This window comes from Monodon monoceros, unplaced genomic scaffold, assembly GCF_005190385.1.
Source record: "Monodon monoceros isolate NGI ecotype Baffin Bay Population unplaced genomic scaffold, NGI_Narwhal_1 Super_Scaffold_12, whole genome shotgun sequence".
Classification (NCBI taxonomy): Eukaryota; Metazoa; Chordata; class Mammalia; order Artiodactyla; family Monodontidae; genus Monodon; species Monodon monoceros.
The window spans coordinates 138,341,902-138,367,652 of NW_021703768.1; the positions used below are offsets into that span (position 1 = coordinate 138,341,902).

Consider the following 25,751-nt stretch of genomic DNA (forward strand, 5'->3'; position numbering starts at 1 on the left):
AGGCTCAAACATTTCTAATCTTTTTTTTTAATACATTTATTTATTTTATTTATTTATTTTGGGCTACATTGGGTCTTTGTTGCTGTGCGCAGGCTTTCTCTAGTTGTGGTGCGTGGGGGGCTACTCTTCATTGTGGCGCGCGGGCTTTTCATTGCAGTGGCTTCTCTTGTTGTGGAGCACGGGCTCTAGGTGTGCAGGTTTCAGTAGTTGTGGCACCCAGGCTCAGCAGTGTGGCTCACAGCCTCCAGAGTGCAGACTCAGTAATTGTAGCACACGGGCTTAGTTGCTCTGCAGCACGTGGGATCTTCCCGGACCAGAGCTTGAACCCATGTCCCCTGCACTGGCAGGCGGATTCTTAACCACTGAGCCACCAGGGAAGCCCTCAAACATTTCTAATCTTAATAAGCAGTTCCCAAAAGAACTTTTTAATAAAAGCAGTTGTTCTAAGAAGTGATGGTGTGTATACAAAAACACATACACACATACCTATATACATACATAAGACATGCATTTATATATATACACACAGGTATTTATATAGTCAAATAAATATAGGAAATACTGAGTTAGACAAGGCTAAATAGGCCTTATAACTGTCAATTTCTCAGAGCCTTTATTAACATGCAAATATGATTATGAATTTCCAATTTGGAATAAAGTACTCAGCATTTCCAATTTTATTTGACCCTCAAGTCCTTGTCATCTGCTATCATCTTGTAGAAGCATTGTTCTACAGAGCATAGTATAGAAAATGCTTTTCTAGAGAGAGTAATTAAAATTCTAATTCAAGAATTTTAAAATTGTTGGGACTTCCCTCGTAGCGCAGTTGTTAAGAATCTGCCTGCCAATGCAGGGGACACGGGTTCAAGCCCTGGTCCTGGAAGATCCCACATGCCGCGAAGCAACTAAGCCCATGTGCCACAACTACTGAAGCCCGCGCACCTAGAGCCCATGTTCTGCAACAAGAGAAGCCACCACAATGAGAAGCCCGCGCACCACAACAAAGAGTAGCCCCCATTCGCCAGAACTAGAGAGAAAGCCGGTGCACAGCAATGAAGATTCAATACAGCCAAAATTACTTACTTACTTAATTAATTAATTAATTAATTTAAAAAAAAGAATTTTAAAACTGTAGAACCAGAAGAAATCTTAAGAGATTACCTCACTCGGTCTCCTGACCAGATGTCACAAACTCAAATGCAGGACTAAAGCACACTGAAAAGAATATATCCAACATAGAGGAGAAAGTAATGACTTAGCTTCAGTTTTAATGCAGAATCAATGTCCCAGATTATTTAATTTTCCAAAAGAAGCCAGAAACTCAGTTTGTATTAAAACTTTCCATTTTTAGATATTTGTAACTATTTCAAAATGATGTTTTTCAAACACTAAACAGACTAAATAAAAACACCTGTAGGCCATATGTAATACACAATATACCAGTTTTCAATCTGATTTAAACTGCCTAGTATAGATATTTGTCTATTCCATTTTTCAAAATTTGTATTTAGTGACTCACCTAACGCTGCTGCATTTGTAACCATCTTTGATTTACTTTCCTTTATGGTCTCCTGTGAATCCTCCAATTTGGCAAATCTTTCAACTGGAAGGTATAAGTAACATCAAAATGGTCAAAATTTCCTTTGCATATAACATTAAGAAAGGGCCAGGTAATGTGCTAGAGTAGATGTCCTCCAAGATAAGCTCCATTCCATTGAAAGATCCATTTACTGCCATACATTCTATAATGTTCTCTTCTACTCAAATAGAGATATCTAAACTAACTCATTAAAGACTATTTCACTTGGAAAAATAACAAAAATTTTCAAAGGGAAACTTGTCTATAACTCCTGTAAATAATAATTTTAACATCATTAGGACCTAGGCATTTATCAGTTACAAAGTAGGTGAAGAAAAATGAGCAGCATAGATAAGAGCATAGGATTTGGAGTCAAATAAGCCTGTGTTAGAATCCCAGCCCATTTCTTACTGGCCAGCTGATTTTTAACACGGCATCCTCCCAGACTCTTGGCATCTTTGTGTCCTAGGTTAAAATGAAGAAAATAATAGTATCTGCTTTAACAGGTTGCTGACAGTTCTAATTATATAATATGCTTAAAGTAATAAAGTTATAGCAATTGAAAAGAGATCAGTGGTTATCAGATTGTTTAGTTGGGATGTGTGACTATTATGGGATAACTTGAAGAAATTTCTTTGCAATGACGGAACTCTGTATCTTGATTGTGATAATGGTTACATGCATAGATGCATATGGTAAAATTTCATAAAACTGTATACCAAAAAATGCATGTAAAACCGATGTAATCTGAATATGGTCTGGATTCAAGTTAATAGTTTATTAATGTCAATTTCCCGGTTTTGACAATGTACTATGGTTATGTAAGCAATTATACTGAGGGACACTGGGTGATGGATACACAAGAACTCACTATATTATTTTACAACTTCTAATGAGTCAAACTAATATTTCAAAATTAAAAGTCTAAAGAAAAACAAAGGAAAAAAAAAGCTTGCTAAGAGGATTGCATGTGAGGGTGTGCAAAGAACTTGGCACAATATCTGGCACATTATAAATGCTCTCTAGATGGTAGCTATCATTTTTTAATTATTAAGTCTAGGAATTGAAACTTAAGAATAATGAAAATGGAATATATACCACTGAGAAAGGAGATAAAATTTATCAGTTATCTAAGGAGGTAACTCAAATTGAAATTTGAATATTAAGACCAGAAAAAGGGCAAAAGATGAAGCAATAATAACTCATCAGCTTCAAACTCATTTCTCATTGCCCACCTACCAACATTTCAGTCACTTGACATTATACCCAGGAATCACTAACACATCACTGAAATTATGCAGTCCTTTAAAGGACTGCATAATTTACTGTAATGACACAGTAAACTTTTCTATCTCTAAGCACTTTCATACTAATGATGCTTTAACTACTTACAGCTTATTAATAGCTATAACACATTATAAATAGTTTATAACATAATCACCTGTTTTAATTAATAGCAGGGCTTAAGCAGTAGGAAAAACTTAATTGTGATAAATCTTCATAGACAAGTTAAACTGACTTTCTGGTCAGTATAATGTTCCCTCCTCTTGAAGTAAACTCTGAAAATAATTAGAATATTAACATACATGAATCTTTACTTTCTTCTTTCCAGATGTACAGCTGCTTAAGAAATACAGCTTGGGGGCCTCCCTGGTGGTGCAGTGGTTGAGTGTCCGCCTGCCAATGCAGGGGACACGGGTTCGTGCCCCGGTCCGGGAAGATCCCACATGCCGCGGAGTGGCTAGGCTCGTGAGCCATGGCCGCTGAGCCTGCGTGTCGGGAGCCTGTGCTCTGCAACGGGAGAGGCCACAACAGTGAGAGGCCCGCATACCGCAAAAAAAAAAAAGAAATACAGTTTGATGTTCTAGTTTTTATGAAGAATTATGAAAAACATGTTCTAATCACTAATTAATTGATACATGTCTAAAATGATCTATAACCATACCAATACTCTGATTAAGGTATAATAAAAATAGCATGTGATTTGAGGTGAGATAGCATGGGCTGTTATTGATACATTTATTCAACAGATTTTATTGAGCTCATACTATGTGCCAGTCATTTTTCTAGGCACTAGGCATACAGCAGGAAGCAAGACAAAATCTCTACCCTTACGGGGCTTACATTCCAGTAGGGAAGACAGACAAACAAATGGCAAACAAACAGAATAGAGTATTTCCTTTTATAAAGAAGAATTACATAGATCCAAAATAAAAAGTGGGGGGTGATGGAGAGAGGGGGGACTATAACATGTAATGATTAGGGAAGGCTTCTTCAAGGAGAAAGCATTTGAACGACAGAAATGAATGAAGATGAGGAAGTAAGCCATTTAAAGACCTAACAGAAGAGTATTCCCAGAAGAGGGAGCAGCCAGCACAAATGTTCTCAAGAGAGTCAGTCTTGGTGGGTCTAAGGGACAAGAGATAACCATTGTAACGACTAAATTAGCCATGCAGAGGGTGAGGTAGGCAAGACAGCAAGAGATAGGCTCACGGGATATGGGTGTTACTGAGTGTGATCGGAAGCCTCTAGGAAGTTTGAGTAAGTGTGTGTGTCATCATCTGACTTAGATTTTTAAGTTCAAACTCACTGCTGGATGGGGAACTAACAGTAGGTGGGACAGAATGAACAAGGAGACCTAGCTTAGCAATACTCTTCCCGGTGAGAAGTGATGATGCCCCTTCTCAGCACTGTGAACATGTTACTTGGCCTCTCTGGCTTCAGCTCCCTCACCCACAGACTGTGAGCTATAAGTGAGCTGTTTTTACATGTAACTTAAATTCTGCATGGAAAGTGAAACAAGCTTGGCTGGCTGACCACAGATTCTGCATCTGAAATAAACATCAGGTTCCAGTTCTACCCTAGGCAAAACTAAGGGCTGCCTTTCACAGAATTTATTTCATAGGTACTGTATAAATTTTGGAAACGATCCCCAAATATAAAGAATAACATAAAAAATCTGCAGCAAGTCTACCATGTAAGAATGATGATCCCAATTATGTTGCGTTTTCCCCCCACCCACACATAACCTTTTTGGAAAACTGCTTTTTTCCTCAGAAGCGTTTACTATACTTCAAATCATTAAATATTCTTCAAAAATATGAACTTTTGATTTATTTGCATAAGTCCCTACCATGGTACATTTTACCTGTTTCCAGGCCTACATAACTATAAATGACGCTATGATAAACATGCTAATATGTAAATCTTTGCATGCAGAGCTGGTTGTTTCCCTAGTGTAAACTCTTAAAAGTAGAATTTCTCAACAATCAAAAACTGTATGAAAATTTAATGCATTTAACATATGCTGCCAAATTTCCCGCCAGAAACTATTCCAATTACCCTTTAGACCAGTAATATTTTTGAGTCTTCTAGGGCTTTTTTGAAATCTCTACATTTCTCTTTATCACTAATCTTACAGGGCTTCTTGTATCTACTGCAATTTCTATCTCTGTCTGTTCCTCTTGGGAGTCCTTGCTCCAGACTTCTGCTCTTCATCCAGATCTAACCCCACATAAGTCTACACACTCAAAGCCTCCCAAGTTTGGTTGTAGCACACACTGTTGACTCCCTACATAACTGCCTTTCCACCGTTCTCCCTGGCTAATAGTGACATGCTCTTGTCTGGGTATCAGATTGCTAGCAATGTACTTGAGGAAAGTAGGCTTCTCTTCCAACCCTGAGGGCGGGGGGGTGAATATTTATTTTTCTCATCCATTGTTAGGGGATAAATCTCTTTTTTTTTTTCTAATTCCATTGCCTTTGCCACTAAATAGCAGCATGTGAACTATGTCTAGTGAATAAAGCGTAAGGGGAGATATGCTGGGGCCTTCTAGAACAACAATCTATCCTTCCCAGATAAAAGGAAAGAAGTAGTTCTCAAGCTGCCCTAGTTCTCTCCTGCTTCCTACTTTTGAACAGAAATGTGATACATGGACGTTTGGCAGCCATTCCGCAGCCATTAGTTGTTTCAGGATGAAAAAAAAAAAGGTCAAGGATAGTAGAGCAAAAGGATAGAAAGTGGCTGGCTTCTGGACATTACTCAGGCACTGAACAAATCTTGAAGACCATCTGTATTTAATAATTGACATTTATTGAAGTAAGGCTCTGACTGTTCCACAGAGACTGCGAGATAGAGGCTCTATCTTTTTTGATGGTTACTATTCAAAGGAATGGCTCCTAGGTTCTTAAGGAAGACATTCTTGGGTTGTAAAACCGGCAGGAGGCTAGGAAAAGATTTATATCTCTAAGGGGCTGAGAGAGATTTTATAGTTGCAAGGTTTCTAAAGTAAATACTCTAAGGAAAGGAATCTCAGGGGCCTATAGTCAGAAAGAAAACTGCCTATGTTTAGTGATGGTGAGAAGAACACTGAAGCCATCTTTGTCAGTGAGCATGCTGCTTCTCCCTCAGTTACTCTAATCACTCCCCACTCTGAAAACCTGTGCTAAGGAATTAAGTGAGCCTCTTATGACCTTTCAGAAAATTTCTAAATTGGCCAGAGTTAGTTTCTGTCCTTTGCAACTAAAGCCCCTCTGATGAATCAAGATTGCATTCCTTACGTTTCTCTTTTTTGGAAATTAGGAAATGAAATTACATTTTCCACTGAGAGTAAATTAAAACAGATCAGATATAGTGGGGGGAGAAAGGTACTGAGCTTGGAGACCTGAGATATGGATTCTAGTTTCAGTTTGGTTACTGTATGTTTGAGGTCTGATGCCGGTTTTTCTCAACCTGACAAATGAGAAGGTTGGACCAGATGGTCTTTGAGGTCCCTTCCAAATCTGACTTTCCAAAACTCTGTGATAATTTTGCCAGTTAAACAAATGCACCTTTAGAAATGTAAAACCAAAAGATCATTTCTTTATTCTCAGATTTTCATTAGCTGGAAAGAATAAAGATAACTATGCCAAAACTGTCCATGGTTTAGCAGAAGCAAAATCACAGTCAGAATTTCAAACAGCAGGTTTTGAGTAGAAGGAGTTCAAAGCAGTCATAATTTACTTTCTCTTCAAAGAAGCTCTTAGCATAGACCTGCACAAATTACCAATATAAAGTGGTTGGCAGGTACAAGGTAAAAGACAAGAACTATATTGAGTAGATAAAGAATTATCTCAGACACTGGATGATATTTTAGAACAGTAACTTGGGAAAGGAGGAATACGACAAACTGATCGGCATAGAATAAGTTCATTTTTCCAGCAATTTGAAGGCAGCAATCCAGAGCAATGAAATAAAATCAGCACATCTCACCACATGGGGCAGCTAAAGTTGTAGTCTCCACAAAAGAAGGATAAATGGAATGTGTCACAGGGGATTAGGTGTTTAAGGGAGTAGAAAGTTCTTATAATAGCTGCTACTTGTGATAGATTTCAAGAATGCTTTTGAAATGAGTAGATAAGGTACTAAAATTCTTGCATTCCGCCTGGGCTCAATCCTTTGGGAAAGGGAGTAACGTAAGAAACAAGTGCTGAAATTTGTTGCTGGAAAATGCTGAACATAATTTTAAATATAACGTTTGTCTCATTTGAATCATAATTCATGCTCATTTTAGGAAAACTGCAAAAGAAATATATACAAAAAAAAATTAAGAACACATATTTCCATTACTCTTCTAGACACAACTCTGCTTCTTCATTTTCCCTGGAACAAAATCTCAGCTATTCCAACTGGGGAATTACTGCTTTCATTACTAGCCACATACCTAGAAGGGGTGTGTTCAAATTGGAGGACTAAAGAGAGATGGGCTGTTGCCTTTCTATCTCTCTCCCTCTAACTACAGATATAATTACATAGATATTACTTAAAGAGCCTAGGAATGTTGAGGGCATAACTTGGTTTGCCCAAGCTACTAGGTTAGGCTACTGGGAAACTACCTACTTCTACTAGTAAAACTAGCTTTCCTATAAGCCTGGCATCCCTTCTTGGGCAAAGACAGCAAGGAATTCCATATATTAGGTTTCCCTCCAAAGAGAATTATCAAGGTATAATTCCCTGCACTTAATCCCTTAGGTTCTCCTCCTACATGCCAGCATTACTGGGTCATGGTTCATGGAGAGTAATGCATATTCAAGTACAAATACTGCCTCTGTCAGCACCTACTACCTCTAAGCCCCACCCACTCAGGGAAGCAAGTGTTTTAGCACGTAGCTCCATCCTAATCCTCCTGCTCTCTGCATACCACTTGAAGAGGATTTAGAAACCCTGTATGGCTCCCAAATGCAGGATAGGTCATCTTTCTAGTCTGGATAATAGGGGAACAGACCACACTGAATGGCATGAAAATCTCTGTCAAAGGCACTAGTAAGGAGTTCCATGGGGTGCTACAGCCTTAGCCAATACCACCACTGGACTTTTCATTTAAAGTCAGGTGTTATTCCCTTGGATAGAGGCAGAGCCAATCACTTACACACATTTTAAAAGCACTACTGACCAACCCAATACTTTAAACATTTAATTTTTCTCTACTGGGTGAGCAGCTCAAGCCGTGCAGCCAACACCAACTAGTTTTTGCATTACTTCAAGCAAAGGCAACAAAAGAAACAAAACTCATTACCTTTGAGCATTCAAACCCTGACAATACACCACATAAATCATCACTTCAAAAGAACATGTTAACAATGACTTGACTTCCCCATACTAAGCAGCTAAGGAAGCATTACAAAGTATGCTGATTGGTTGGTTTTGCCAGGGGCAACCTATCCTTTTTAAGGGGTGTCCAAGATATTAGCATTTGTCATTTACTGATACTATCTGTACACAAGCTCTATGCTGGGACTAGATGTTGGAAAACATGGCATTCAGAAAGAAAGAGGGCTTGAAGTGGCTTTCTGCAGACTTCTGAGAAAAGGTCTCAGGATTCCCTCTTTTATTTCTCAATCCATCTGAGAAAGTTAGGAAAGAACCCTGAGGTGAAGTATGGAAATGAAAATAATTCTGAGGAATTTTCTAGAAATTTCCAGAATCCAAAAATTTCTTTCTCAAAATTTTAATGGAGCAGAAAGTTCTCCCAACGTTCCATGAGTTAGCCTTTATTTGCCAGTCTTAAGCAACTTTGGATAAATGGTTAAAAATCTGAAAGAGATAAATATTGCCAATCAATGTAAACAACTGATGGCTGTTGACTGATGATTAAGTTGTGTCATTGATACTTTCCTATAATGGCATATTACTCTGTGATGTGATATAGGTTGTAACAAGATGCAGCCACGGTAGCTAGGACCAGTGATGTACCAAATATGTGGGTGTTCCTAATTCTCTCAGTTGAAAATACAACCTGACACAACCCTTCTAGGAGCAATATAGGCCCTTTGTTTTGTTATCTCTATTTTAAACAAGGGAGAGGACTATCATGAAGTAGATAAATTATGCTAAGAATCAAGTATAATCTCCTTATCCTCTTTTGGTAGATTCTACATGAACTGGACTTGCCTATCTCTCGAGTCTCTTATCCTATTACCATAGCCTCAAAACTTAAGTCCCTTCTGACTTCGCTCACTTTCCTCTACAAGAAATTTTCTTCCTTCACCCAGTCATCACAGAGGTAACTCCTTCTTACCTGGGTTTCAGCTCAAATGTTAGCTTTTGAAATGTTTTTAACTGACCAATCTAAGGTAACTTTATACCCCAGGTAAAGCTTTATGTTTTTCATGGTTCTTACTCCTATCTGAAATTATCTAGATTACTTGCTTATTGTCTTTTTGTCACTATAACAATACAGATTGGATTGGGGATAGGAAACTTGTATATCATGTTTATTGTTAGATTCCTATCTTCTACAAGAATGTCTAGAATATTTGTTAAGGAATTACTAGAATGCAGAGTATAGTGGTTTTCCAAGGAAGAAAAATTAAAGAAAGATGTTGTTTCTTCAGTACTGGTATGTGCCTCGTACTTGGAACATATCATGAACATTTTCTTAGAACAGGATGCAAAAGACAATTTAATCAAATGCTGATCACTATAATGAAAAAGGTGTTAAAGTACCTCCACTCTCTTTAGTGCATTATTGTTATTCACATGGCATGAATAAAACCAAAGACATATGTAGTATATTTTTACATTTTTTCAGTGGGGGTTGTATATATTTTTTGACAACTGGCTCCCAGCACTTAATTTAATGCTATACTGGGGTATGTTTTAGCATTTTTGTACTCATCTATTTCTAATCAAATTAAACCAAGTCTATACCTTATCAGCCAAATGCTACACTGACCCAAAGTTTAAATTCCTGTTGGAATCTCTCTGGGAAGGTGGTCTATGTTTCAGCATGGTTTTCAACTTCTCTTCAGTGTTAACCTGTTATTCTTATTCCGAGATGTAACCCTTGGCCATTCCTACAAAAGACATGACTCTTTTTTCATACTAGGTCCAGTAATAAATTTGGGAGCTCCATCAAGCCTAGGAATGAGTTGTGCAAATAAATACCAGAGTTTATGATTATCTTTTCAAAAACAATATTATCCTCCAACCTCCTAAACAGCTTTCCTGGAAAATAATTTAAACATTGATAAATGAAATGATTAACCTAGTCCCATTAGGTTACTGCTAGCTTGTTTGGAATCTGAATGCTTTATTATTGCTTTCAGCTGATTTAATACCAACTGCCTATTTGCTGTCAATGTCAATGTCTTTAAAACTCCTTGACTGGGTCCCTAATGGAAAGATATTAGATGATAAGGCAAGCGATTTCTCTACCTTCCTTTTGGTGTCTGACATCATTAATGTGATTAATGAGGTGACCAGGGAACCAAAGTCACTTGTCACCATTAGATTGCTAATATAATAGCCAAAGCTGAAAGGTGAGGAAGGAATGAGAAAAAAGCCTTCTCTTATCTCTGTTCTCTACTTTATCAAGGAGACAAACAACCTACCTTGTGTGAACCTTTTTGTAATAGTAAACATTTTGTAATAGTAAATGCTAAGAAAATGAAAAACATGTTTATTTGGTTTCAAGTTATTTGTGATGACTGAAAAATAATTATTTTACCTTTAAAGATTAAGAATACATTCTAGATGATTGAATAATGACTATACATTATAGTCATTATACTGACTATATTGTATATACATTATATACATTATAGAAAAGAAATTGCTGGATCAGTGCCTTTAAAAAGGAGTAAGAGGAAAGGTAGACTCACCAATGGAAGTGATTGGCTCATGTTGATGTAAAGTCCAGCAGAAGCTCTTGCTTCAGGTACAGCTAACTCTGTCTTGCTCCTCCTGTCCCCCTCTTTCTCTCTTCACCATTTCCCCCTTCTCCCTCCATTTCTCTGCTATAATTTTCTCTGTTGTTTTCAAAATCCTGGAGAATAACAGAGAGAGAACTTCTTTTCTCTCATTGTAGTAAAATCCCAAAATTGATACAAACCTGGCTTGGACTACTTACTCAGTCTTAGAGGATGAGGATATGTATATTGATGTGTTCATACGAGCCCAGACCTGGAGCAGGGGGAAGTAGTTTACCCAAATGTGAAACATACAAGAGTGGGAAATTGTGATGCTTTTTTACACATAAAAGGAAAAATCAATCCTGAGCAACCAAACAATAAAAATAAACTACCTATCTACCATAAAAGGAACAAATGGTTTTTAAAGAGAAACTGGGTTTGCATTTGGTCATACAAACTTTTTTCTGTAGAGTTATATGGATTGATGGGCATTCTCGTACATGGCTGGTGGGAGTGTAAACTTTAGAATTTTCCTGAAGAGCAAATTGGAAACATTTTAAATATGAATATACATCTTAAATATGAATATACACCATTCTAGAAATTTATACTAAGGGAAAAATAATAAATCATCACAAAAATGTGACTAAATTGATGTTTCTCTCATTGTATATATGACAACAAAGAACTGGCAACAACCTAAATGTCAAAAAATAGGGAAGATTAAAAAAAAGCATTGAAAGTACTATTTTAAAATTTATGTGTTTGTCTGTTATTTATTTATTTATATAATCTGAAAAGATATATACCAAAAGACTAGGAATATCAGGATGGTTGAAATATGGGTGATTTTTCCTGTCTTCTTTTGGCTAATCTCTATTTACTAATTTTCCCCCAATGAGTATAAACATGTATTAACTGTGTAATGTTTGTGTTCTGAGAAGAGAGCAGCTTGAACACAGATTCCTGATTCACTCTAAATACCCTTTCTAAATAATACCATATTGGGATGGGAGGCTGGTGAGCAGGACATATAACACTTCAAAGGTGTCTTTAGGGACCAAGAATCAGCTGTAAACTATTCTCTTTTGTGATCTAAGCCAAGGGATCAGACCCAAGGGAAAGGGCTTACCTATGTTTGGGGTCTCCAATGATGACTCAGGTTTCTTTGTTTCTTGAAGGAAATCAGCAAGCAGAAGCCTGGGCTTCTCTTCCAGAAAGACTGCCCCTGTCCATTTGCTGCATGTGGTCCTACTGACCCAGAGGCCTGGAAGAAATTACACAGAGGAGAAAAATGCCCTGTCCCTGAAGTGGGGAAAGGCCTGCCACTTGTACCCCAATTTCACATGCTATTTTAAAATTAATTCCAGATGAAATAAGTTTTTAAATGCAAAATACATAATGGTTAAAACATTACAAGAAATTTAAGAAGAGTATTTGTGTGCATTATACAAGATTATACCTAGGCAAAATAGGAGACCTAAAAGCCTTATGTAATATTTCATTATGTAAAAATTAAACACCTTTCATGGCAAATATACCATAAGCAGAATTAAAGAGAAATGAGAAACTGAGGAAAATATTTTCAATGCCTATGTTAGATAAAGGGTTAATATTCCTTGTATTAAAAGATCTCCAGAAATAATTAAGAAAAAGGGAAGTAACTGAAGGAAAAATGGATGAAAAGGCAAAGACAGAAGAAGAAATTCTAATGGTCAATAAATACACAAAAATTCTCTTAACCTCTCTAGGGTTTAAAGGAATGCAAGTAAAAGCAACCAGATGTCATTTTTTCATTAATCTCATATAGAAATAATAATATAGTGAGAAAAAAGCACTGATGAAAAAACAGGGAGACATAACCTCTGATAGGAAATAATTTGTGAATTGCAATGACCTCTTGGATTGACCTATTAATCTCGATTTGGAAATCTATCCATTAGAAATAAAAACCCTGTGTTCTATGAACAAAGATGTCTATTGCAACACTATTTTATAGTAGCAGAATAAAAGAAAAAAATAAAGGGACACCAACAAAGGAAATGGTTGGATAAATCACAGTACATCTACTCCATGCAACAGTCCATAGCTATCAAAAAGAATAGATTAGGCCAATGACTCTCCAAGTGTGGCCCTTGGACCAGCAGCCTCAGCATCACCCAGGAACTTGATAGAAAAGCATGTTCTCTGGTCCCACGCCAGGCCTGCTGAATTGGAATCTGTGAGGATGGGGCCCAGTAATCTGTGTCTTAAGTTATCCATGTGTTTCTGATACATGGTTAGATCTATATCACTTGTCTTGAGAAGTCTATTCATATTGTTAAATGAGAAAATTAAAATTTAGAGTAATATATTTAACGTGATGCATTTTTATAAAAACAAACAACTATAAAGCATACATTTTTTTGATACGTACTCATAGTTTTGTATGGGAAAGCATAAAGTTGTGCCAATAACATTTTTTAAGGTAGGAAAGGAGTAGGGAAAGAGGAATAACCTCTCTCTTCATGTATCTTTGCTTCCTTTTTCACTGGAAACAGTGAGCATATATTACTTTCCCAATTAAAAAAAAAAGACATTTAAATAATAAGTTAAAGAAAAAATGGTCATTGAGCCTAGATTTTCACCTGACCTAGATCAAATAGACTCTAAGCTATGTGGACATCTATTAGTTACATCTTCCTTTCACCAAGCCTTAATTGGCCTTAAGACCTAGCTCGTGATGACTCTGGCATAATCCTTTACTAAGCAAACTATTAAATAGGTAGGTGGATCAGAGCAAGGATTCTTGCATTTTGCATGAAGGGGCTCAAAAGAACAATTTCTCTGGATTATTTCTCCAAACTGCCTTTATAGTTAAAGCTAAGACCTATCCATTGGACCCTCTGAAAAGGTTACAGTCACTGTAAGCAAACTATATAGATGTCAACAGCTATAATACAAGTCTATGCACAGTTTACTGAATTTAAAAATTTTGTCAACTGGTAGTTTATTCCAATCCTTCTTTCCATTGTGTTTTAAATTTTAAGTGTGGAGAAACAATGCATTCTTCTTTAAAGCCTTAATCATTTATTGAAATACCATTTTCAAAGTCAAATTAAGTTAAATGTTGAATTATTACATTTTTTGGCTAAGATTTTCCCTTCAAGGACAAAATACTCCAATACTATCATTTGAGATTGGTTTTATCTATATCCGAAGTTTGTTAGAAAATACATATATTTGCAAAGCTCTAGCAAGTCATAAGTACATGATTATAGGGTCCAAAAGTTACATCCCAGGAAGTCACAAAAGTTAACAACATGGGCCAGAATAATCATGGAGATTAGGTAAATTTAACTTGTGATCTTGACTTCTTCCTTTTAATTACTTAGCTCTTGAATATAGTCAATAGTCTGATGAGCTCTGATTATGGAGAACTCAGCTAAAAATATACTGAATTATAATCACCTGCAATGTGACATTTAAAATTCTACGATTTTAGTTCTCCTATCCACCCATTCTTCTTCCATGGGACAACTTTAGGGTTATAACTGAAATGAATCTCTAATGACTAATGCCCCAGTGATTTGATTTTTGCACATTGCTGGAAAATTAAGAAGAATGTTTATTTGCCCGTTAAAAACCTATATTCCACTGAAAGGAACCTAGATTTAAAATTCTCACAAGCCTGAAAGAAATAATTTCATAATCTAATATGTTATGGTGGTCTAAATGAGAATTTTCCAACTCAGTCTCATAAAAAGAAGCCATTTGCCACTAGACTTAAAAAAGATTAGACATACAATTTAATTAAGTTAACAAAGTCCACTGTAATTCCTTAGAAGTCAATCTCTTTTAATCTTCCAAGTTTATTGGCTTCATTACTGTTGCAAAGAATTTCTAACCCACGATTACATCTGTGCCTTTCTGCAGAGCCATTCAGCATCCTGAGAAATACCCAACTAATTTGATTACATGCTTTGGTTCTCAACAGATATCAAATAGAGAAAATCCTTTCTGCCTTTTATCTAAAATGTTTGCTCTGCATTAACATATTTCACTAGTATAAGTAAAATAAGCTTTTTTTCCTTCAACCAAGTATTTGAGAACCTACTATGTGCCAGTGCTTGCCAAGCACTTCAAGTGCATAAGGAAAATCAAGACAAGGATTTGACATAAGTAGCTTACATTACAGTGAAGGTCTCTCTCTAAAACGATTCCTTAAATATTTTTTGCTAACTCAATATTTATTACTTAATCAGATGCTTGATTTAACACCCATGCTATTTGCTACCCTATTAATAACTGATTAATGCATTTTACTATTTTGCTCTAAATGTTTTACTACCCTCCAAGGGAAATATTTGGACATTTCCCTTCACTGAGGCCAGATTATCACTGGCACCCAACCAAGGAACAGACCCTATGTTCCTTCCAAAATTATTTGACTTTATTTCCATAACATAACATCCTTTCTTTTATCAAAGAGTGTATGAAATGCTGGAACTGAGGAGAATATTTTTATTTAAATATTAGAAATTTGTACCTGTATAACTTAAAGCACCATACCTTACCCTGAAAGGATTTATACGTTGTGCTGAGAGAGTGAATCAATTTTACTTGTGGTGTTAACGGAAGTTCAAATTGTTAAATTAGATTCAGATAACATATTCATGGTTTGCATTAACAAGAAAATAAGCAGACAGTTGAACAGATTCAGAAACTGCATGTTTAGAGCAATGAGCATTTTAAGTGTGAAGAGAAAAATAATGTAGTTTTAGTAAATAGTCTTTCTATTTTAAAGTCTCAACCATGGCCATGGGATTTCTGTTCTCATTAAATCTTAGTTTTTTCTTAGTCCTAAAAAGACTTTTCAGTAGGGGGCGGAAGAAATCCAGTTTTGAAGAACTCATGTTACTGTAATTGCCATGGTCAGACTCTACAGGTGAGAGAATGTACTCCCTCCTACAAAGTTCGTCCTGTTAACCAGAGGAAGGACAGAACCTTGGGGCTGAAAGAGTTCAGATTCACTACCCATAACTGATACTAAATTTCCCACATTTGTAGTAGGTGATTATCCAAAAGATACTTCTATGCATTTGCAACAACAAACTTTTAAAAGTTTGATGCTATTCCATAGGACTTTTCCTGGAAATTTTCTTTAACTAAAAAGTACTTTAAACTTCACACTAGAATTCTTAGAAGGGTGATTTATAGAACCCACACTGGGGTTTTCCATTAGAACTGTAACTAAAGATAAATAAATAAGAACTGCCATCTCCAAACAATGGTTAGGAATGAAGGTGCTGGATTTGATATCCTGGGTTTGATTTCCAGCTGTGTAATCTTGCACACATTACTTTCTCTAATCTTGCTAAGCCTCAGATTCTTCACAGGTAAAATGAGGATAAAAGTAGTGCCCATCACAAAAGGGTCTTTGTGAAGATTAAATGTAATAAGGTGTTTATCAGTACAATGCCCTGCACATAGTTCCCACTCTATAAATTCATGATTCAACAAATAAATATGTGCTACTCTTTGGTCATTTTCAATATTTTTACTCTCTATTATTTTCCTTAATAGACTTTAAGGGGTAATGATGTCACTGTCATTTTCAAAGAACCAGATTAGTATTTATTTATCTCCTCTAGAATTTAAAAAAATGTTTGCCTTCTTTTTTATAAATAACACCTTTTATTTCTATTTGTCTCTTCTTGCTTTTTCTTTTAAGTTTTATTTATTTTTAGCTGTGTTGGGTCTTCGTTGCTGCGTGCAGGCTTTCTCTCGTTGCAGTAAGCAGGAGATATTCTTCGCTGCAGTGCGCAGGCTCCTCATTGCAGTGGCTTCTCTTGTTGTGGAGTACGGGCTCTAGGTGCATGGGCTTCAGTAGTTGCAGCATGTGGGCTCCGTAGTTGTGGCACGTGGGCTCTAGGGTGCATGGGTTTCAGTAGTTGTGGTGCGCGGGCTCAGTAGTTGTGGCACACGGGCTTAGTTGCTCCGCGGCATATGGGATCTTCCTGGAGCAGGGATTGAACCCGTGTTCCCTGCATTGGCAGGCGGATTCTCAACCACTGTGCCACAAGGGAAGTCCCTCTTCTTGCTTTATTTTTCTTTTTCCTAACTTCTTAATTCTTCTATTTTTTGCTTTCTCTCCTAAGGTAAGCATTAGGACTCTGATTACAACTTGTACTATAGCCTGTAGGTTTGTATGTGATGTGTCTCATTAAATTGCTTTCTAAAGAATTTGCAATATTCACTGTCTTCTCTTGGATTTGAGAATAATCTGGGAGTGAATTTCTTAGTTTCCATGTAGTTGAGATTCTTTTTGATCACCTTTTAATTTTTGGATTACTCTATTTGACAATACCTTTTAATTTAGAATCATCTTTACAAAAAAGAGATTTCTTTCCTAACAGTTAGTTAAAAATTCATTATCACCTAAGGGAATTTGTTTTATTTAATAATTTGGATAGCCCTTTAAGAATTCCCAAGAAAAATTTCACAGTTTCTGTAGCCTCAATACTGAGAAGCATGCAACAATGAGTAAAAGCAAAAGAAAGTCCATATTTAAATGTCTGGGCATTCAATGTATTTTGCTTTATTATAAATTTTAAATATCTAGTAGGAATCAAGATGGAGAGAATTTAAAGTATTCCCACTTGCTTATACACTTTACTCTTCTCAGTTTTAATAAAAAGCCTTTATAATAGAAGCTAGTCCAGGGAATTTTTCTGGAAGTAAAATTAATAAGAAGTCAAGCATCAAATCACAGTGTTAAACATAAAATGAGGCCAACAGACTGGGTGCAAGGAGTATGTAGATGATGAAAGTCAAACCTATGTTTAAAAAAATAATAAGTACCCCATCTGAGCCATATGTATGATCCACAAAGATAAGGAAACCCTATCACTGTTGTAGCTCCACCTCAAGGAGAAAAGAAACCCCAGGAACAAGTGGTTTAAGTTCCAAGACGTAGCCAACAACTCTAAATGCAGAGACTTCCACATTAGTTCTAGAAGTTTATAATCTAATCCTCAGTCCCAGGAAAACAAAACATTTTACCCTGGATCTAGAGTTCTCTCCAGTTGTATGCAGGGTTATAGAAAGAAAAGACTATTTTCAGAGCTTTAGGCAAGTGGTTCTCGCTGACCCTTAGTTTCCTCATCTGCTGAATAGCTACCAGGTGGCAAGAGCCCTGATTATATAATCTGTATGTTTATTTTTAGCTCTAGCATTTTAAAATTCTACAGGCAGGTTAACATGTGTCTATTCTAAGCATTAAAAATGTATGAAGAAATTCCAATCACAAATAGCAGGGCTATAATAGGACTTACCAAAATAGTTTTGATCAAATATACAACACCCTGAAGTATTACTTGATAAGACTAGTTTTGCACTAATCCTGTCATTGATAAATTAAGTGTTCAGGTATGAAGATTAGTCATGTCAAGTTATTTCATGATGCAGAAATTTTATTTACCCAAAAGAATAAGAAGAAAGTAAACTTCTGAGTACTTTAAATGGGCTGAGAAATAAGTGCTAAGCATTTTACGTGTGCCAAATAACTGGAAATCATGAAAATAAAAATTGTGGACTATCAGTCTAGAGCAGATGTTGCTGGTTCCCTGCCCATATCCCTCTGGTCTTGTTACTTCAGTTTGCTCCTGTATAAATACCAATGGCCAGAATCTGCATCTCTTTGCCCAGGAGCCTTTGAAGACTTGGAAGGCTGCCACACCTTGCACCCAGCAGACCTGCGGTAGAGGGAACTAACACCTCTACCCCAGGGAGCAGTCTAAACCAAGGGCTGAATGGAGTTGCTTGGTAAATGCCCAGCTTGCTCACCCCACAGGCAAGATGTGTGTTTTACACCATTTTTTCAGAAATTCCCAGAGGTGCTAAGATCTAGTTACCAATAGCAGTGGCTGCATTGATAGTTCTTCGCACATTGGCTACCCCACCTTCCTTGTGTCTCTTCCCCACTCCCCTACTCAAGTTTCCTGCACCTGCCAAGCTAACTACTTGCACTCAAGTCCTTCTATTGTCTCAAGATCTGCTCCTGGGGGGACCCAAACTAAGACTGACTACTAGAAACAGATTGATCTCATTGTGCAAGTCAGTTACGATTTTGTCAGTAACTTCAAGTCAGTTATGATTTTGTCCTTCACCACCCCACTTAAATATACAGTCATGCTCTTTGCCCCAGATGAGGAACAAACTGGGCAGGAGTCTTGTATATGCAATCAAGAAAGCAATACCCACTTCCAAAAGAAAAACAAATACAGAGGTGAAACTTGATACCCACCCTGGGAGCAAAGAACATGACAGAAACCTTTTGCTCAAATGAAGATATTATAGGATGGGGAAACGGAAGGAAGAAGATTAGCCCTTTGATTACCATTTTCCCTACTCTCAGGAGAATTTTGATGATAAAGATTTAGACAAGCATATTTTATTAGGGTAGACATGAGTTAAGGGTTCATTCTGCTGAACACTAGTTCTGAGTCTGAAAGCAAAATTGTGGCAGGGACACATCATGGATATAACCTGTACCTAACACAGTAGTTGGAACATAGTAGGAGTTCACTATGTATCTGTAAATGTATACTGAGAACCAAGATGAATCAGGCAAGCCTTAAAGACTAAGAAAGAGGAAGTTAATCCACTATAACTAGCTCAAGACTAGTTAGAAGGAAAACTAAAGCGTCATCCCGTTTCAGCTCATCAAGTTAGGAAGGAAGCCCGCATGATCAAAAACTCCACATGTACTGTCTTATAGGAGCTTGGAGATAATGATAGAAAGGGGGGTGGACATTCTCCAAAAGGAAGAAAGGGAAACGTCCATGATCCCAATTATGTTCTCATTATAAAGTCCAAACCAAAGGCAAACTTAACATGTTATATTCAGAATGACTAAAGAATTAATTACTGTTGTAATATCTTAGTTCTCCTGTGTTAAAGTCAAAATTATACCTTCCCAAATGTCTATTTTCATATCTCTGAATCACTCATGAACACACTGTAGGTTACAGGCATGCTACTTTTACCTGACCATTGTGGAGCCCTTCATATTAATAGACCTGATCTTAGATAAAAATATTCTGATGGAGACAAAAGAAATTTAACATTTGACTGATCCTAGCCTTCTTACATCACCTCCAGTTATAAAGAATTTGCTCATTCTCTTTCTCTTCCTTCTTCTCCACTCTCTTGAAAACCCAGTCCCCAGGATATTATCATCCTGACTTTGGAGAACAGGTATCGTGATATCTGATTGGAGGAATGAGGATGCTTCCAAGAACAATGGACACATGGTTTGGGGTTTGGTAAGACAGGAAATAAAGCGAGAGAATGAAACATTCAGGGATACTATGGTATATTAAGAAATGAGAGAGGAAGGGGGATTTTATAAAGCGTTGTTGAATTACAGAGCTGTGATTCAAATATAAACCACTAAAATACTTGTCTGGAAGTATAAGTTTAAAGCATAGTATGGTATAGTAGAGTAGAGTTTAGTATAGTATAGTATTGTCTGAAGTACTATAGCTTAAGCTGCCTCTAGGCTAAGCTGCCTCTTGGCTAAGCTGCCTCTCCTACCCTCTTTCTATCCTGAAACTATATACAATAATGTTGCTGGGTCCCCAGAGCACTAGCAGGACAACTTTGAAATAATTTATTAGAAAAGCAAATCACCAAAGAGGCATTAAACTATCATCTTTCCATCAACCACAATACCCTTCTGTCTTTAAAAGACAGATGTTCAAAGAGTGAAAATGTGCCTAGTTTATCTGGGAAAAAGTGGGAATTTTATTTCAACTTTCTGTGTATCATTAGGTTGCTGGAAATCATGGAAACCTAAATTACATATACAACCACTTCATGCACTGAGATCTCTTATAAGAAGAAAGCAGCAATATAATCAGTCAGCTCAAATCATCCTCAACATTAACAAGGTGCCTGTAGAGTCATTTTAAGAAATGACTTTCTGCTCCTATTAGTAGACTGATTATACTCTAGCTTTTGTTCCAGAAGCATATCACCAAACTAGTCTCTCAAAATGTGTATTAAAAATGATACATTTTCCTTGCCAGTGTTTATATTCAAGTCAAAGTTTCTTTAGAAAAGAACAGGAATACAAAAAAATTTGAAACCATGGCAGTTTGCATCTCTCCAGCGAAAGCAATCATCAAGGCAAATATTTATTGTTTGAGTTGTTGAACATAGATGTGTGGACAGAAGTTTAGTGTCCATGCAATCTGTTTCCAGTGCATTAGCTATCACATTACAAATGACAAACAAGATTCTTTCTTGTTTAAAATGTGTCCCACATGCTCAGAATCAATCTTGATCAACAGACCGTGGTATAATTTGGCAGTTCAGAGATGAGAAGTTTATGGACACATTTCAGTTAAAAAATAAATTCAAAGAAGACAACTTGTGTGCATGATGTTACCTAAAAATGCTTCCGAAAGACATTTAGAAATCTAAGTCAACTCTGAACAGAGAGTCTTGGTCTATTTTGTCAAACAATATAATGTAGAAGAATTACTTATGGAGAAGCTACAGACAACCTTCCACTTTTTATACAACAAATTCCTGAAGTATATTCAAAAGCTGAATGTGAAAAAATAAAACGATCTATGTGGAACCTTAGCTCCACTAATTACTAGTTAAAATAATTTAAATTATTTAATGTCTCTAATTCATACACTTATACATTCAACACATATTTACTGTGTTCCTGTTACATGTCAGACACTGCTCTAGGGTTTGAAAACACAGAAGTTCACAAAAGAGGCTACAGTCTCTGCCTTCACACTTTGAAATGAAAGAGGCAAAACTGGAGGAGTATTACATAGGTGTTTGATAGATATTTTAGAGTGGGACAGGTAAGATGTCACCAAGAAGACGACCTTGATGATAACCTGAAGAAAGTGAGGGAACAAGTGTGGATATCCATGGAAAGAAACAGCATTTCATGAGTGGCCAAGTGCAAAGGCCCTGAGGCAAGACTATGCCTGACAAGAAAAGGTAGCAAAAGAGAGCAAAAGCAGAGAGATGAAGGGTAGAGTGTCAGAAGAGGAAGTCAAGAAGTAAAGGGGGTCAGAGCTGGGGAACAGACCTGTTAGTTCATAGCAAGGACCCTAAAGTGAATAAAAAGCTATTAGAGGATTTTGAGAAAAGAAATTATATCATCTGCCTTACATTTGACAGGAATAATAACAATTCTTCCTCATAAGTTTACTGTAAAAATTAAGATAGGTACTTCCCTGGTGGCACAGTGGTTAAGAATCTGCCTGCCAATGCAGGGGACATGGGTTCAAGCCTTGTCCCAGAGCCCACATGCTGTAGAGCAACTAAGCCCGTGTGCCACAACTACTGAGCCTGCACTCTAGAGCCCGCGAGCCATAACTACTGAGCCCACAAGCCACAACTACTGAGCCTGCATGCCACAACTACTGAAGCCTGTGCACCTAGAGCTTGTGCTCCGCAACAAGAGAAGCCACGGCAATGAGCAGCCCACACACCACAACGAAGAGTAGGCTTTGCTAGCCACAACTACAGAAAGCCCGTGCGCACAAATGAAGACCCAATGCAGCAAAAAAAAAAAAAGTCTCCCTTTTAAAAATAAAAATTAAAAAAATAGCCCTCTTCTCAAAAATTTTTTTTTAAAAATTAACTAAGATAATTGACATAAAATGCTTCCCACAGTACATAGCAAAAGGTAAACATAAAATGTTAGCTGCTATAATTATTTTTGTTATTCAGACAGGGATTAGGAACACATAATAAAAAATGAAAGTCATTGCATGGGTTAGGCTTCTTATTTTTTATTTTGTCTTTATCCTTAAAAAACTCAGAATAACAATCCAAGGAGGGAAAGAAGAATAGTGAAGAGATGCTTTGGTTCAAAGATCAAGTGAAGATAATTTCTGATACATTTAAGTGCCTTTTTTTAAAAATGGAAGAAAAAACTTAAAGTACAAAACAGAAGGATAGTAAATTTTCAGGGTAAATCTCTCAATGCTCTAAGCACAGAAATAATTGGAAATCTATTTGAAGCAGTTTGAATTGATGTTTCTTCCAACTTAGGGCCAGGAAGAAGCATCAAAACTGCTTGGATGACTTTTGGCAAAGAGCTATACACAGTAAATAGAAAGGATTTATTGTAAATAGATTCCAAGAAAGCTACTAATAGGCCTCCCTGCTGGCTGAGCAAGATTACTGAAACAAAATAAAGCAAAGCAAAAGGTATTATTGTCTACTTAAGCAGTCTGGCATAAAAATTATTACAGTAGCTGGACTGGAGAAAAAATAAACAGATCATGCTTAAAACGTCATGAGAGGCAAAGTACATTTTGTCTCTCCCAGTATATCATGACAGGTGTACAATAGGCATAAATGATATAAATATTGGAGAAGGATTTATGACTTGAACTCCCAGAGAACCTTCAAAGTGCAGAATCTCATTTCACACACAGCGAAGGAACAGTATGTTGTTATCTTTCATTTTATATCATTTTGTGTATTTCATTCCTTTAAAAAGCATTTATTGATTACCTATTATGTGCAAGGAGCTGTAGAAAATAGAAAATTGTGTAACACATGGTCCTTGTCACCTAAGAAACCCACGTTATAGCAAACGGACACAAGGCATAGTGTCTATTTCACTGAACATAAGACACCATCAATTGGCGTTAAATCAAAATAATAATTTTATAGGAAAAAAGAAAATCAATAAATATACATAGAGTTTTTAAGATAAACCCAATATCAAAAACATTAAAATTTGAAAGAAATACATACCTTAACATATAAAATCAAGTATATAAATATCTACACTAAGAGGAAGCATAAGTGTCAAAGATGGTTTCTGAAATAACAGGATGTTACAGGCGCCCAAAGGAAAAAGTATTACCACTGGGTCAGAGAGGTTAGCAAAATCCAGATGATGTTAACATTTCAGCCGGGCTTTAAAAAAAGAAACAGAAAGTCTATAATGAAAATGACGGGTAAAAAAATAAAATAAAATGCATTCCAGGCAAGTAGAAATGGTGGGTAAGAAATGCATTCCAGGCAGATGAAATAGCACGTACAGAGTAAAAATTACTTTGCACAGAGGAGCAGCCATACATTCAGATTGACTGAAGGAGGTTCATAATGGACCCAGTTGTAAGGGGCTTTAAATGCTAAATAAATGATTGTAAACACTGCCCTGTCAGAAACTAGGAAGCTTCAAAAGTAGATAACATATATTGTTTAGGAAGAATAACACAACAAAAGTCCACAGTGAACTGGAGGGAGGCTAGACTGCAGAGTGGAAGAGCAGTAGGGAATCTTCCATAATACTCCAGCAAGATATGCCAAACCAGACGAGGGAGGTGAAAAGGTGAGTTGAAGAGAGATGGATGTGTCTCTCTCCCTTTAGCGTGCTTTTACTCACATGCTCGTAATTAATCCGTAATAATGTGACATCAAAAGAATTATTCAGATTTTAAAGAGGAAGAAGCCAAGAGAGAAAATTTATGACTTTTTTTTTTTTACTATATATCATGTTGAGATAAACTGAGTCATATTAAAAATTTTAAGTTTATTTGAGCAAAAATCAATTGGAACCAGGCAGTGCCAAACCTTCAGTGGTTAAGAGGGCTCTGCCGAGAAGAACGTGGGGGGGGGGGGGGGGGACGTGCCGAGAAAGGAAAGCATAACTTGGCTATAGCTTAAAGCCTAGTTGGCTGTTTGTGATTGGTTGTCCTTAGTGTATTGATTTTGGAACCCTAAAGCATTTGCAGGCTTAGATTTTGGTTTGCTCACGTAGGCCACAGCATTAGCGCCTCCGCAGTCTAAGGGCCTCGTTTAATTAATTTAACACTAGATAGATTCGACCACCCCAGAGGGCAGATCTGCTGTTCTCTTCTCAGCACATCACCTAACTTTCATAGGTTTCTGATCAGAAATTACAGAATGAATGCTTTAGGATGAGTTGGATGTTTCAACCTGAAAGATAAAAAAAGCACTGTGAGCATACAGGGTGCAGTGCTTTGCTAAACAAAGATGGCTATACTGACTCAGCTGTTCAACCTCATGCAGTTGTTGACAATTTTCGTGGCAGTAACAGTTTGTAAAGGCATTATCTCTGTGCCCAGCCTGCGCCATGTAATCAGAAAACTAGGACAGGTGGCTGAGTGACATGGGATGAGAGGTGAATCAGAATTTTGGCTACTTTGTTAGCAAAATCGTGTTTAGGGTGATTTGGAATTCCACATTCCTATTTCAAATGATAAAATATTTCTGAAGGAGATTAGGCATGCACACATCATCAAAAGAAATTTCATTTAATGATGTTGGACAAATTACCAATCAAAATAGACTAACTTCCCCAAGCATCACTTGCATTGAGAACACTGGTTCTCAATTTGTAAATCATTTCTTAGATACTTGGTAGAGTTAAAAAATAAGGGTCTTATTTTGTGGAGTCTCTGACAACTCTATCAGAGTCACCTTGGGTGACCCATAATTCAGATTATAAATCAGGCAGGATGGAGTCAGGTTTGGAAATCTGTAACAAACAGATTTGGAAAACACTGCTCCAGGGGACACTGTGACCAATAGATAGCTCACATTGAATCCATGAGTAGAAACTAGTTTTTCTCTCCATGCCATGATAACTTACATCTTCAAATTCATTCCAAGCACATTCTTTTGCAAGCAACCAATTTCTATCTTTTGTGATAATTATATTAATATTGATACTAAGCACAAATGAAAACCATGCATTCTTTTCTATCTGGCATCTTTCAAGATAATCCACGTCATGGTGTGTATAAGTAGTGCGTTCTGTTTTATTGCCAAGTATAATAAGAAGGTTGGGAAGCAGAAGCAAACCTGACCACAAGTGGGATTTTTCAATCATGAAAACTATTCTTAATTAGTAAATACTTACACATATGTACACATATATACATACACTTTCATATATATGCATCCTACGAAGGTCATCTATGGTTTCAAGATTATT

General features: G+C 36.7%; 1 long non-coding RNA gene across 1 annotated transcript in view; it reads right to left on the minus strand.

Moving 5' to 3' along the window:
* Positions 1-1,528: 1,528 nt before the first annotated feature.
* The window catches only part of LOC114893303, a 54,316-nt gene continuing 30,093 nt past the window's right edge, over positions 1,529-25,751 (minus strand). The window contains exons 2-5 of the long non-coding RNA XR_003792860.1: positions 11,883-12,017; positions 10,721-10,884; positions 3,166-3,370; positions 1,529-1,603 (exon numbers count right to left, since the gene is read on the minus strand). This is a non-coding gene — a long non-coding RNA (uncharacterized LOC114893303). The remainder of the gene's footprint in view (positions 1,604-3,165; positions 3,371-10,720; positions 10,885-11,882; positions 12,018-25,751) is intronic.